Below are 15,384 nucleotides of genomic sequence, written 5' to 3'. Positions count from 1 at the left end.
CACATATCACTCATACCGATGATATCACACACTTCTTTATCTCCTGATTTGATCTTGCCAAAATTTTCAACAGTATAGGAAGTAAAAAATTCATGCCTCAAAATGACATAACATGAGGCACCAGGGTCCATAATCCAACTAGAATCATCACAGACAATGTTCACATAATTTTCATCATATATGATAAGAACATCTTCATAAACAATAGCAACAGTTTCTTTATCACTATTTTTACCTTTGTCTTCATTTCTTCCCCTTGATTATTCTCTTTTAAAAAATCTACAATGCCTCTTGATATGCCCCGCCTTGCCACAATGGTGACAAATGAACTCCTTTCTTGGCTTGTACTTTTCTCTTAACTTGCTTTGACTCTCTGACCTGTCAGAATTATGAGGTTTTCTACTTTGACTTCTCTCCCATGACTCTGAAACAAGTGCTTCTGACTGAGAGGAGGCATTAATCAAACCTTGCTCTTTTTTCTGACTTTTTCATTCAACATGCTCTCTTTAACCATTCTAACGTCAACTTTTCATTTGGAGCTAAGTTAGTCAATGTCACAACTAGAACTTTTCAACTGTTAGGTAAATAATTCAACAACAACAAGGCTTGCAACTCATCATTTAAAGTGATTTTATTATTTGTCACTTAGTTCACTGTTTCCTGAAATATGCTCAAGTGCTCCAACATTGATTTACCTTCAATATACTTTATATTGACAAGCTTCCTAACCAAGAAAGCTTTGTTTTGTACATTCTTCCTTTCATATAACTCCTTCAATTTCTTCCGCATCTTTTCGGCATTCGTTTCGGTGTCAACATGTGGATACACGCTAAGATCAAGCCATTGCCTAATCAAAACAACTGCATTCCAATTCAACTTCTTCCATTCAAGATCAGATTTAGTACCTTTGGATTTATCCCCTCTACAGGATCATACAAGTCATTGCTATACAATATATCTTCCATGAGGGTCTTCCAAATTGAGTAAATTTTTTGAATTCAATTTGACTATATTTGGACCATGAGTATTTTTCTCCATTTAATCAACATAGAAATAAATAACCAAAGCTTTGATACCACTTTGTTGGGTAAACTAAGGTTCAATAAGAACATGTCTAACAGCGGGAGCACCAAAAATAATTTTTCACAACTTGTGCGATTAAATAGGCAACTCCAAATATACTCAAGAAGCAAATATAATGGTAGAAATTAAATAATCGAACACTAAAATTTTATTGTAGAAAAATTTCTAAAAAAGGGACAAAAAATCCACAGGACCTAGTCTAGTAAAATCTTCCACTATAAAAATAATGGGTACACAATCAGTCTTCGTAGTAGCTCTAGGACATCTCAACAATAAAAAAAATGCATCATCAAAACTGATGGAATCAACATAAACCCTCTATAAAAGTGAGTATCTCAAATTAGACGAAAGAGAAGGTAATACAAGTAACAAATTATATCCTAATTTTCATCTCTACACTGGAAATAACATACTAAAATTTCATAAGAAATGAAACAAATTTACCAGATCAATGAGATCAAAATGGTACCACCATTTTTCCTCCAATTCTTCTTTTCTTCGATGATGGCGCACTCTCTCTCCCTCACGGTTCCTTTTCTTTCTTGTTCAAAAATGACAGTTTTAAATTTCTCTCTTCCTCGGTGGCTATAAGCCACTTTCTTTTCTTCTTCCTTTTTTGTTTCTAACTTGTGGATCCTATTTAGTTGAGGATCCACCAACTATATAGTTAAAATATGATCATTAATCTGTAAGCATCGAAATTAAGTGGATAATACGCACGCACGCATGCACACACAGAGAGAGAAAGAAAGAGCACAAAATAATATAATTTCTTATAAGAAGCAAATAATTTTTGTATTTGATAAATTTTTTGTGTATTTAATGAAAAATTTTGAGACAATAATTGAATAAATCTATTTTGTCATCTGTAAATAATTAAATTTGGAAATACTTTACCAATAGCAAGGTCATTCGCAAAATATATAATTTTTATTTTCTATTATACTAAGCAACAACTAAATCATTATTATTTACTTTTTTAAATATCATAAATACGTTAATAATGATCTAATCTTTTGTAACACATACACACACATTCAGTTAACATTACCAACAACTTGGTTGTCAATCATCTGAATTTAAAAGTTCATGGCAATTAATATTACAAACGGGTCCATCGCTAAAGAGTTTTAAATGAAACAGTGTTTGGAGTCATAGGTATTTTATTATAATTGACTTGAATTGGTCTAGTAATTAACTTATTAGTCTATTTGAGTGAATGTTGAGAGTTCGAATCATGTCTTGTGAATGCAGTAACCCATTACCCAACCGTCTATCATGAGAATACAGAAAATTAAAATGTCACACCCTACCACATCTTAATTTTCCTTCTACATTCCTGATTCTCCTACTCACTCTAATCTTGCTCTTTCTGCCTAAAGTTTCATCGTCGTTTTCTCCTTCGTCGGAGCTCAATTCGAGATTTCAGAACCACCTTTATTATTGTGGTAAGTTGTTCTTCAGTTTATTCGGTTTAGTTTTTTCAATTAACTAACTTTTTTTGATCGTTTTGTGTATCTCTAATTATGTGACTTTTGAGTTTACAAGGTTTTTAATGAGGCAGTCTCCGTCACAAATGATATTGTACTCTTTTTTCTTCACTAAGGTTTTTTTCTACTGGGTTTTTCTTTAGTCAGGTTTTAACGAGGCAATAATCCTAAATGGTTTTTTTCCACTGGGTTTTTCTTTAGTCATGCGGGTGACTCAGTTTTCATGTTACCAAGAAACAATTTACATTAATGAAGGTTGAAAATATGAACCCTATACATGTATAAATAGGGGGTATGGTACGAGACAATACACACAGCAATATTAACAACAAATATTCTCTCTCTCTTTTATTATACAATAAAGCACTTCTTTACTTTCTCTCTCAAGGTAGTCAAAATCACGTTTCAACTCATGGAAACGCATGAGTTCATGTTTCTGCATCGTCCCTCAGTCTCGGTTTTGCTTCTCGTCCAGGACCAAGCATCTTCGTGTGGAATCGCCACGCAAAAATGCAGAGCCGCTGGAATCACATTTCTGCCCCGATGTTGTGTTCAAGATTGAAGAGGCTCTTTTTTTTTTATCCTGATTGCAGCCCAGTCCAACCCAATGGCCCAATCTGAATAGTAAATTCCCTAATCTCTTTACCTTTCCCACTTTACAGTTTATCTCCATGGCCAAAATTTCACCTTTTCTCAAGTCTTTCTATCTCTGACTCTCTCTGACTCTATCTCTCTATCCCTCTGAAGTTTGAATTTTGCGCGACCAAAATCCCCAATTTGGTGTGTCACTGTCACAGCCTCACCATAAGGTATGCTGTCGTTGTTGTGGAATTATACTGGTGGTGGCTGGGCTGGACTATGTGAGCGTCAATTTGTGATTGTAATTTGTGAGATTCTCTGGCTCTGTCTCTTTGTCTCTGGTTCTCTGGCTTTCCCTTTCTATTTCTGGAATCTGGGTTGCTACTGTTCTTCTCCTCCCCTTAACTGGTAGTTTAGGTATGTTAAAACTTTTTTAATTTTTCTCCTCTTCAATGTCAGCTCAATATGTTGTTGTGCTTGTTTATTATTGATTATATTGCAGGTTGAATTGCTATTGTCTATCTTTATTGGTTTACTGATTATATTGCAGATTTATATTGTTCAATTTAGATTATGATTTTATATGAATTATGGTAGGTTTTCAAATTGAGGTTAACTATTTAATTTATCTGTTCATGTTTATTGCAAATATGTATTTCATATCAGGTCATCGTATAAGCGACCTTTCATTCTTTACTTAAAGTTTTTGTAAGTAATTACAGATGTGAATTACGAATTGGTTAATTGTCAGTTCTTTACTTGATGAAGTGTTGTTCTGGACCAAATTGGTGATGGCAAAATTTTTAAAGATTAACTTCTTTCAATTTCTATGAAAATAATTTAGTTAACAAGGAACCATATTATTCTTCACAGCCTCTTATATATATGTCAGTAACTATCCGATTCTGAATTAAAGTATCCTAATCTTAACAGAGCCATATATAAAAGATTCAACTAAAATCCATGAGATCAGAACTTTTTAGATCCACTAAATACAGTGTCTTTTACTTCCAATTCAATAACCTAGAACTAGAATCCCCTTTTTTTAAATTAAATTAAATCAACCCTTAGATTTAGAAACTAGAAGTGTCCCTAAACAAGTAACATGGCATCATGTGAAGTGGGACTTAGCTAGTACAGCAAAACCTTTATGTTATTGTTAATTACCAATAATTCACATATTATCCGATCCCTTAGCTAGTACAGCAAAACCTTGGCTAGTACAACATGGGCTTCTCTATTCATAGAAAAAGAAGCTGCAATTGGCAGCATGTGCACCAATATATTATCCTTTTATCTAAACCCATTAATCTTTTTTAGCAAATCTTATAAGCTTTTCTAAAAGGTTGATATAACAAATATGATATATAGAAGAAGTAAACCTTATAAGTTATAACTGTTAATTAATCTTGTTTATTGTCCTGTACTTTTGAATTTCTTATCTCTCTTATTTTGGTGTATACATGTTTGTATAAATAAGGGACATTAGATTATGTGTGTCAAAGGGGTACAAGTCTACAACTACCATTTCTAAACATACTGCAGAAGTTGGGACCCTGGAACATGTGCATGTTGTAATGCAATAAGCATTAATACACTAATGTCTTCATTATTTGTTGCCTATATTATCCCAATAATTTTATAACTATCTATATCTATGAATTGTTGTGGCATTGAATATAATTCTTGAATTTTTGTTATGCTGGTATTTTTTGTTCGAATTGGATTGTTAAATTTTTGTTGTTGAACTTGGATGGTTGTACTTGAAATTGAACACAATTCTGTAATTTTTGTTAAATTGTTGAATTTTTGCTATGATATTGAATTGATTCGTTGAATATTTACTGTTTTCATTTTTTTCTGAACAGGAATGGCATCGACTTAAGCTAATGCAAGTGAAAATCTGACTAACATTCCAGCTTTTCAGTCATGAAGTACATCTGGAATTGCTTGTAAAAGAAAAGTTGCTAAGAATGCTCTTGGAAGTAGAACTGATGTAGGATGGGAGCATGGGATATCTGTTGGAGAAGATGGAAAGAAGATACAATGTAAATACTGTCATAAAATTTTTTCAGGGGGAGTTTATAGATTGAAATATCACTTAGTAGGAACTCAAAAAGATATTGGGGCTTGTACAACTGTCAGTGATGAAGTTAAGAAGCAGATGTGGGATGTTGTGAGTGGGTTGCAAGTGAATTTGATGAAGAAAACAAACATGGGTGGGGCAAGCCCAGGAGAAGCTACTAAAGAAGTTGACACTACTGGTGAAAAAAGAAAGGGAAAAGAACTAGATGGCAACATATTCAAGAAAACACGTATTAGTACTCAAACAACAATCAACAATATATTTAAGAAGAATTTGAGAGAGAAAGTATATTTAGAGATTAGTGCTTTTTTTTTACAACAATGGCATCCCCTTTAATGTTTCAAGGAGCGAGGAATACAGTAGAATGTTTGAGAAAGTTATACGATACGGGCAAAGATTCAAGCCACCATCCTACCATGAATTAAGGGTGCCTCTTTTGAAGAAACACATGGAGCTTGTTCAACAATCACTAGAAGAACATAGAAAATATTGGAAGCAGGTTAGTTGCATAATAATGACTAATGGTTGGACAGATAAGAGAAGACGGATCATCCTAAATTTTTTGGTTAATAGTCCTAAAGGGACTATTTTTTTTAAATCCATTGATGCTTCTCACATTACTAAGACAGCTGATAAAATCTTTAAAATGATAGATGATGTGGTTAAAGAGGTTGGTGAAGAAAATGTCATCCAAGTTGTCACCGACAATGCGGCTAACTACAAAGCTGCAGGAGAAATGCTAATGAAAAAGAGGAAAAAATTGTTTTGGATGCCTTGTGCAGCACATTGATTGATTTAATGTTAGAAGACTTGGGAAAAAAGTAACACTTCACATGGACACAATTTATAAAGGTAGAAAGATTACTACTTACATATATGCTAGAACTGCTCTTATTGCACTACTATACATCCACACTAAGGGGAAAGATTTGGTGAGGCCGGATATGACCCATTTTGCAACTTTTTACCTTACTTTGGGATGTCTTAATGACAACAAGGATTTCTTAATAAGAATGTTTCCTTCTAATCAATGGACTTCTAGTAAATTTGCAAAGACAAAAGATGAAAAGATAATTGCAAGTGTGGTGTTAGATAAGGTGTTTTGGAAGGAAGTCGTAATTTGTTTGAGGGCTGCCTACCCTCTTCTTCATGTGCTTCGTATGGTGGATTCAGAAGAAAAGCTGGCAATGGGATTTATTTATGAAGAAATGACAAGTGCAAAGGAGAAAATACGAGATGCATTTCAAGGAGTAGAGAGAAGGTAAAGTGTCTAATTATTTTATTTTTTAATTAATGCATAAGAGTTGTACATAATGTTGAATGATACGTGTAAAGTGTAATTGTAAAATGTAATAACGGCAGAAGTAGAAAAGTAAAAGCCAGAGAGAGTTGAAAAATTTGAATTCTGAAAATATTGTTTATTTTGTAACTAATTTATTAATTTTTTATGTTTTAGTTATATACCTATTTGGGATATTAATGATGCAAGATGGGGCAACCAACTTCATAGGCCATTGCATGTTGCAGGCTATTATTTGAATCTTCAAATTCATTATAGCTCTGGTTTTAAAATTGCTTATGAGCTTAAGAAACAGTTTTATGCTTGTATGGAAAGGATGACAGGAAATCCAAATTTAATCACTAAGATGGATGTTCAACTTGAAGATTTAAGACTCGAAAAGAGTTTTTTGGTAGTAAAGTAGCTCAAAATGCAATTTATACTAAAACTCCAGCTCAATGGTGGGATTCTTATGGAGATCAGCATCCAAATCTCCAACAATTTGCAATTCGTGTCTTGAATTTGACATGTAGTTCATCTGGATGTGAACGTAATTGGAGCGCTTTTGATATGGTTAGTAATTAAATATAAGTTACATTTTACTTTTATAAACTTGGTTGTTAATTTTTCAATTCTATCTTGTTGTTTGACTAATGTCTAATATTTTTTTATCTACTTTTGAAAGGTTCACAAAAAAAGGAGAAACCGTTTGAAAGCTAAAACCATAAATGATGTTGTGTTTGTGATGACAAACTCAAGATTAGCAAAAAAAAAAATAAACTAGAAGAAGTCTTGATTATGACTATAGTCTTGATGAGTTGGACTCTGATGAAGAGTGAATTGTTGCTAACGAAGATGGAGAAAACAAGATTTAGATGCTCTAATTCCAGATCCTGATTTAAATGATGGAGCAAGTGGTAATAGAGTTGTTGGTGCCTTTAAGGATCCTTTGGCAATTTCTTATCTTGATGATAATGAGTTTGAAGAACTTCTCCAAGGACCTCTTCCTCCTGCTCCTGGGAATAAAGTTGTGAAACTGGTGGACGAAATTGTGATCCATGTTCTAACTATTTTGAGATGAAAGCTTTATTATGGCACTGGTTAAATCCACAACTCCGTTCAACTAACCAGCAAGTGTACTGGGTCGTCCAAGTAATAAACCTTACGTGAGTAAGGGTCGATCCCACAGAGATTGTTGGTATGAAGCAAGCTATGGGCACCTTGTAAATCTCAGTCAGGCAGATAAAATTATGGAATTTAGAAAATCAGTTAATAAAAAGAAAAGAAATAATAAAAGGGATACTTATGCAGCCTCATTGGTGGGAATTTCAGATAAGCGCATGGAGATGCTGTATGGCTCAAGGACGCCTGCTCTCCTATTGCTTCAATTCAATCCTTCTTACTCCTTTCCATGGCAAGCTGTGTATAGGGGTTCACCATCAGCGGTGGCTACTTTCAATCCTCTCGGGAAAATGGTCCTCTGCGGCTGTCACTCGCATGGCTAATCGTCTGGAGGCATCACCCATGGTTAATGGCTACATCCCATCCTCGCAGTGAAAACTACGCTCACGCACTCTGTCACAGCACGGCTAATCACTGGTTGGTTCCCGCACCTACTGGAATAGAATCCCTTGATTCTTTTGCGTTTGTCATCACGCCCAGCACTTGCAAGTCTGAAGCACGTCACAGTCATTCATTACCGGAATCCTACTCGGAATACCACAGACAAGGTGAGACTTTCCGGATTCCCAGGATCCTACTCGGAATACCACAGACAAGGTGAGACTTTCCGGATCCTCATAAATGCCGCCATCTATCTAGCTTATACCACGAAGATTCTGTTGGGGAATCTAAGAGATACACATTCAAGCTCTGTTGCATGTAGAACAGAAGTGGTTGTCAATCACGTGCGTTCATAAGTGAGAATGATAATGAGGGTTATCTAATCATCACATTCATCATGTTCTTAGGTGCGAATGAATATCTTGGAATAAGAATAAGAGAGATTTGAATAAAAGAAAATAGAATTGCATTAATACTTGAGGTACAGCAGAGCTCCACACCCTTAATTTATGGTGTGCAGAAACTCCACCGTTGAAAATACATAAGTAAAAGGTTCAGGCATGGCCGAATGGCCAGCCCCCTAAAACGTGATCAATAGCCTCTTAGGATGAAGAATAAAACAAAACTGAGACCAAAGATGTCTAATACATTAGTAAATCATCCTATTTATAATAAACTAGCTCCTAGGGTTTACATGAGTAAGTAATTGATGCATAAATCCACTTCCGGGGCCCACTTGGTGTATGTTTGGGCTGAGCTTGATCAATCCACGAGCTGAGGCTTTTCTTGGAGTTGAACTCCGAGTTATGACGTGTTTTGGGCGTTCAACTCCGAATCATGACGTTTTTCTGGCGTTTAACTCCAGACAGCAGCATGTACTTGGCGTTCAACGCCAAGTTACGTCGTCAATTTCCGAATAAAGTATGGACTATTATATATTGCTGGAAAGCCCGGGATGTCTACTTTCCAACGCCGTTGCGAGCGCGCCATTTGGAGTTCTGTAGCTCCAGAAAATCCATTTCGAGTGCAGGGAGGTCAGATTCCAACAGCATCAGCAGTCCTTTTGTCAGCCTTTTTCAGAGTTTTGCTCAAATCCCTTAATTTCAGTCAGAAATTACCTGAAATCACAGAAAAACACACAAACTCATAGTAAAGTCCAGAAATGTGAATTTAACATAAAAACTAAGGAAAACATCCCTAAAAGTAGCTTGAACTTACTAAAAACTACCTAAAAACAATGCCAAAAAGCGTATAAATTATCCGCTCATCACAACACCAAACTTAAATTGTTGCTTGTCCCCAAGCAACTGAAAATCAAATAGGATAAAAAGAAGAGAATATACTATAAATTCAGAAATATCAATGAATATTAATTATAATTAAATGAGCGGGACTTGTAGCTTTTTGCTTCTGAACAGTTTTGGCATCTCACTTTTTCCTTTGAAGTTTAGAATGATTGGCTTCTTTAGGAACTTAGAATTTTGGATAGTGTTATTGACTTTCCTAGTTAAGCATGTTGATTCTTGAACACAGCTACTTATGAGTCTTGGCTGTGGCCCTAAGCACTTTGTTTTCCAGTATTACCACCGGATACATAAATGCCACAGACACATAACTGGGTGAACCTTTTCAGATTGTGACTTAGCTTTGCTAAAGTCCCCAATTAGTGGTGTCCAGAGCTCTTAAGCACACTCTTTTGCCTTTGATCACGACTTTAACCACTTAGTCTCAAGCTTTTTACTTGGACCTTCATGACACAAGCACATGGTTAGGGACAGCTTGATTTAGCCGCTTAGGCCTGGATTTTATTTCCTTGGGCCCTCCTATCCATTGATGCTCAAAGCCTTGGATCCCTTTCTACCCTTGTCTTTTGGTTTTAAGGGCTATTGGCTTTTTCTACTGCTCCTTCTTTTTTTTTTTCGCAATCTTTCTTTTTCACTGCTTTTTCTTGCTTCAAGAATCAATTTCATGATTTTTCAGATCCTCAATAACATTTCTCTTTGTTCATCATTCTTTCAAGAGCCAACAATTTTAACATTCATAAACAACAAGATCAAAAGATATATGCACTGTTCAAGCATTCATTCAGAAAACAAAAAGTATTGTCACCACATCAATATAATTAAACTAATTTCAAGAGCTATTTTCGAAATTTATGTACTTCTTGTTCTTTTGAATTAAAACATTTTTCTTTTAAGAAAGGTGAAGGATTAATGGATTTTATTCATAGCTTTAAGGCATGGTTACATACTAATGATCATGAAATAAAGACACAAAACATAGATAAACATAATACTAAAAAAAAAACGAAAACAGAAAGAAATAAAGGACAAGGAATGAATCCACCTCTAGTGGCGTCTTCTTCTTGAAGGACCAATGATGTTCTTTAGCTCTTCTATGTCCCTTCCTTGCCTTTGTTGCTCCTCCCTCATTGCTCTTTGATCTTCTCTTATTTCTTGGAGAATGATGGAGTGCTCATGATGTTCCACCCTTAGTTGTTCCACATTGTGACTCAATCCTTCTAAAGAAGTGTTGAGTTGTTCCCAATAGTTGTTTGGAGGAAAGTGCATCCCTTGAGGCATCTCAGGGATTTCTTGATGATGAGCTTCCTCATGTACCTCTTGAGAACCGTGAGGAGCTTCTCTTGCTTGCTCCATCCTTTTCTTGGTGATGGGCTTGTCTTCTTCAATGGAGACATCTCCTTCTATGATAACTCCAGCTGAGTAACATAGATGGCAAATAAGGTGAGGAAAAGCTAGCCGTGCCATAGGTGAGGGCTTGTCGGCTATTTTGTAGATTTCATTGGAGATGACCTCATGAACTTCTACTTCCTCTCTAATCATGATGCTATGAATCATGATGGCCCGATCTACAGTAACTTCAGATCGGTTACTAGTAGGAATGATGGAGCGTTGAATGAACTCCAACCATCCTCTAGCTATAGGCTTGAGGTCCAGTCTTCTTAGTTGGACTGGCTTGCCTTTGGAGTCTCTTTTCCACTGAGCTCCTTCCACACAAATGTCCATAAGGACTTGGTCCAACCTTTGATCAAAGTTGACCCTTCTAGTGTAGGGGCGTTCATCACTTTGCATCATAGGTAAGTGGAATGCCAACCTTACATTTTCCGGACTGAAATCCAAGTATTTCCCCCTAACCATTGTGAGATAATTCTTTGGACTTGGGTTCATACCTTGGTCATGGTTCCTAGTGATCCATGCATTGGCATAGAACTCTTGAACCATTAAGATTCCGACTTGTTGCATGGGGTTGGTTAAGACTTCCCAACCTCTTCTTTGAACTTCATGTCGGATCTCCGGATACTCATTCTTCTTGAGCTTGAAAGGGACCTCAGGAATCACCTTCTTCTTTGCCACAACATCATAGAAGTGGTCTTGATGGCTCTTGGAGATGAATCTTTCCATCTCCCATGACTCGGAGGTGGAAGCTTTTGTCTTCCCTTTTCCTTTTCTAGAGGATACTCCGGCCTTAGGTGCCATTGGTAATGGAAAAACAAAAAAAAAAGCTTATGCTTTTACCACACCAAACTTAAAATTTTTGCTCGCCCTCGAGCAAAAAAGAAAAGAAGAGTAGAAGAAGAAGAAGAAGATATGGTAGAGAGGGAGAGAGGTAGGTTCGGTTATGTGGGAGAAGAAGGTGTTGTGTTGTGTGAAAATGAAGTAGAAGGGAAGGGTATTTATAGGGAGAGGGGAGGGTGGGTGTTCGGCCAATTTGGGTGGGAATGGGTTTGAAGTTGAATTTGAATTTTATGAAGGTAGGTGGGGTTTATGGGGAAGAGTGGGGTGATGTGAATGGTGAATGAGGAAATTGGGAAGAGGAATTGAGGTGATTGGTGATGGGTGTTGGGAAGTGTGACATGGAGAGTAGGGAGAATGAGATTTAGGATTAGGAGAGTGTGATTAGGATTAAAAGGTAAGGTGGGAATATGGTAGGTGGGGATCCTGTGGGGTCCACAGATCCTAAGGTGATCCTGTGGGGTCCACAGATCCTGAGGTGTAAAGAAATACCATTCCTTCACCATATAGGCATGTAAAATGCCTTCATGCATCATTCTGGCGTTCAAACGCCCATTGGTGCATGTTCTGGGCGTTCAACGCCCATGTAATGCATGTTTCTGGCGTTGAACGCCAGTTTCATGCTTGTTACTGGCGTTCAGCGCCAGCTTTTCTCCTCTAGGCACATTCCTGGCGTTCAACGCCAGGATGTTGCTTGTTTCTGGCGTTCAGCGCCAGAATGGTGCTCTGTTCTGGCGTTGAACGCCAGCCAGATGCATCTTACTGGCGTTGAACGCCAGCCTGTGCGTCCTCCAGGGTGAAATTTTTTTTTTCTTCTGTTTTTGACTCTGTTTTTAATTTTTTTGATTTTTTCGTGACTCCTCATGATCATGTACCTAATAAAACACAAAATAACAATAAAATAAGAATTAGATAAATAAAATTGGGTTGCCTCCCAACAAGCGCTTCTTTAATGTCAATAGCTTGACAGTGGCTCTCATGGAGCCACAAGGTGATCAGGTCAATGTTGTATAGTTGTCCACACCAAACTTAGAGTTTGGATATAGGATTTTAACACCAAACTTAGAGTTTGGTTGTGGCCTCACAACACCAAACTTAGAGTTTGACTGTGTGGGTCCTTCTTGACTCTGAACTGAGAGAAGCTCTTCATGCTTACTCTCTTCTGTCACAGAGGGATGGCCATGTGCCTTGAACACAAGGTATTCCCCATTCAATTGAAGGACTAATTCTCCTCTGTTGACATCTATCACAGCTCCTGCTGTGGCTAGGAAAGGTCTTCCGAGGATGATGCAATCATCCTCTTCTTTCCTAGTGTCTAAGATTATGAAATCAGCAGGGATGTAAAGGCCTTCAACCTTTACCAGCACGTCCTCTACTATTCCATAGGCTTGTCTCAATGACTTGTCAGCCAGTTGTAATGAGAACAAGGCAGGTTGTACCTCAATGATCCCCAGCTTCTCCATTACAGAGAGTGGCATAAGATTTATCCCTGACCCCAGATCACACAGAGCTTTTTCAAAGATCATGGTGCCTATGGTACAGGGTATTAAGAATTTGCCAGGATCTTGTTTCTTTTGAGGTAGAATTTTCTGAATCCAAGTATCCAGTTCATTAATGAGTAAGGGAGGTTCACTTTCCCAAGTCTCATTACCAAACAACTTGGCATTCAGCTTCATGATAGCTCCTAAATATTGAGCAACTCGCTCTCCAGTTACATCTTCATCCTCTTCAGAGGATGAATAGTCTTCAGAGCTCATGAATGGCAGAAGGAGATTTAATGGAATCTCTATGGTCTCTGTATGAGCCTCAGATTCCTTTGGATCCTTAATAGGAAACTCCTTCTTGCTTGAGGGACGTCCCAGGAGGTCTTTCTCACTAGGATTTTCGTCCTCCTCCTCCCTTGTGCATTCGGCCACTTTGACTATGTCAATGGCTTTGCACTCTCCTTTTGGATTCTCTTCTGTATTGCTTGGGAGAATACTGGGAGGAGTTTCAATGACTTTCTTACTCACCTGGCCCACTTGTGCCTCCAGATTTCTAATAGAGGAACTTGTTTCACTCATGAAACTGAAAGTAGCCTTTGACAGATCAGAGACTATATTGGCTAAATTAGAAGTATTTTGTTCAGAATTCTCTGTCTGTTGCTGAGAGGATGATGGATATGGCTTGCTATTGCCCAGCCTATTACGTCCACCATTGTTAAAACCTTGTTGAGGTTTTTGTTGATCCTTCCATGAGAAATTTGGATGATTTCTCCATGATAAGTTATAGGTGTTTCCATAAGGTTCACCCATGTAATTAACCTCTGCCATGGCAGGGTTCTCAGGATCATAAGCTTCTTCAGAAGCTGCCTCTCTAGTACTATTGGATGCATGTTGCAATCCATTCAGATTTTGAGAGATCATGTTGACTTGTTGAGTCAACACTTTGTTCTGAGCCAATATGGCATTCAGAGTATCAATTTCAAGAACTCCTTTCTTCTGAGGTATCCCATTGTTCACGGAATTCCTCTCAGAAGTGTACATGAACTGGTTGTTTGCAACCATGTCAATGAGTTCTTGAGCCTCTTCAAGCGTTTTCTTCAGGTGAATAGATCCACCTGCAGAATGGTCCAATGACATTTTCGAAAATTCAGAGAGACCATAATAGAATATATCTAATATGGTCCATTCTGAAAACATGTCAGATGGACATCTTTTGGTCAGCTGCTTATATCTTTCCCAAGCTTCATAGAGGGATTCACCATCTTTTTGTTTGAAGGTTTAAACATCCACTCTCAGCTTGCTTAGCTTTTGAGGAGGAAAGAACTTATCCAAGAAGGCAGTGACCAGCTTATCCCATGAGTCCAGGCTATCCTTGGGTTGTGAATCCAACCATACTCTAGCTCTGTCTCTTACAGCAAAAGGGAAAAGCATGAGCCTGTAGACTTCAGGATCAACCCCATTCGTCTTTACAGTCTCACAGATCTGCAAGAACTCAGTTAAAAACTGATAAGGATCTTCAGATGGAAGTCCATAAAACTTGCAGTTTTGTTGCATTAATGCAACTAGCTGAGGTTTCAGCTCAAAGTTATTGGCTCCAATGGCAGGAATGGAGATGCTTCTTCCATCAAACTTGGATGTTGGTTTTGTGAAGTCACTAAGCATTCTCCTTGCATTATTATTATTATTTTCGGCTGCCATCTCTTTCTCTTGTTCGAAAATTTCTAAAAGGTTGCTTCTGGATTGTTGTAATTTAGCTTCTCTTAATTTTCTCTTCAGAGTCCTTTCAGGTTCTGGATCAATTTCAACAAGAGTTCCTTTATCCCTGTTCCTGCTCATATGAAAGAGAAGAAAACAAGAAAAGAAAGAGGAATCCTCTATGTCACAGTATAGAGATTCCTTTATGTTAGTAGAAAAAGAAGGGGGTAGAAGAATGAAGAAGGAGGTTCGGATTTTTGGATGAAGGGAGGTGAAGAGAAGTGTTAGCAATTAAATAATTAAATAGAATAAGAAAAGAGAAGAGAAAATTCGAAAATAATTTTGAAAAGGAGTTAGTGATTTTCGAAAATTAGAGATAAGATGTAATTAAAATTAAAATTTAAAATAATTAATTAATAAAAAAGAAATTTTTGAAAAAGGGATGAGATATTTTCGAAAATTAGAGAGGGAAAAGTAGTTAAGTGGTTTTGAAAAAGATAAGAAACAAACAAGAAGTTAGTTAGTTGATTGAAAAAGATTTGAAATCAAAATTGAAAAAGATAAGAAGATAGTAAGTTAGATAAGATATTTT

General features: G+C 36.9%; 1 non-coding gene and 1 pseudogene across 1 annotated transcript; both read left to right on the top strand.

The window, feature by feature from the left end:
* The first annotated feature begins 5,153 nt into the window (after positions 1-5,153).
* On the top strand, positions 5,154-7,301 carry LOC130939667 (uncharacterized; annotated as a pseudogene).
* A 6,991-nt stretch (positions 7,302-14,292) lies between these two features.
* LOC130942337 (small nucleolar RNA R71) lies at positions 14,293-14,396 on the top strand. The gene has a single exon (XR_009070911.1). It is a non-coding gene; the product is annotated as a small nucleolar RNA R71 (small nucleolar RNA).
* The last annotated feature ends 988 nt before the right edge of the window (positions 14,397-15,384 follow it).

Source organism: Arachis stenosperma, chromosome 7 (assembly GCF_014773155.1).
Source record: "Arachis stenosperma cultivar V10309 chromosome 7, arast.V10309.gnm1.PFL2, whole genome shotgun sequence".
Classification (NCBI taxonomy): domain Eukaryota; kingdom Viridiplantae; phylum Streptophyta; class Magnoliopsida; order Fabales; family Fabaceae; genus Arachis; species Arachis stenosperma.
The sequence above is the reverse complement of the archived record's forward strand: the minus strand, read 5'-3'. Positions and strand labels throughout refer to the sequence as shown.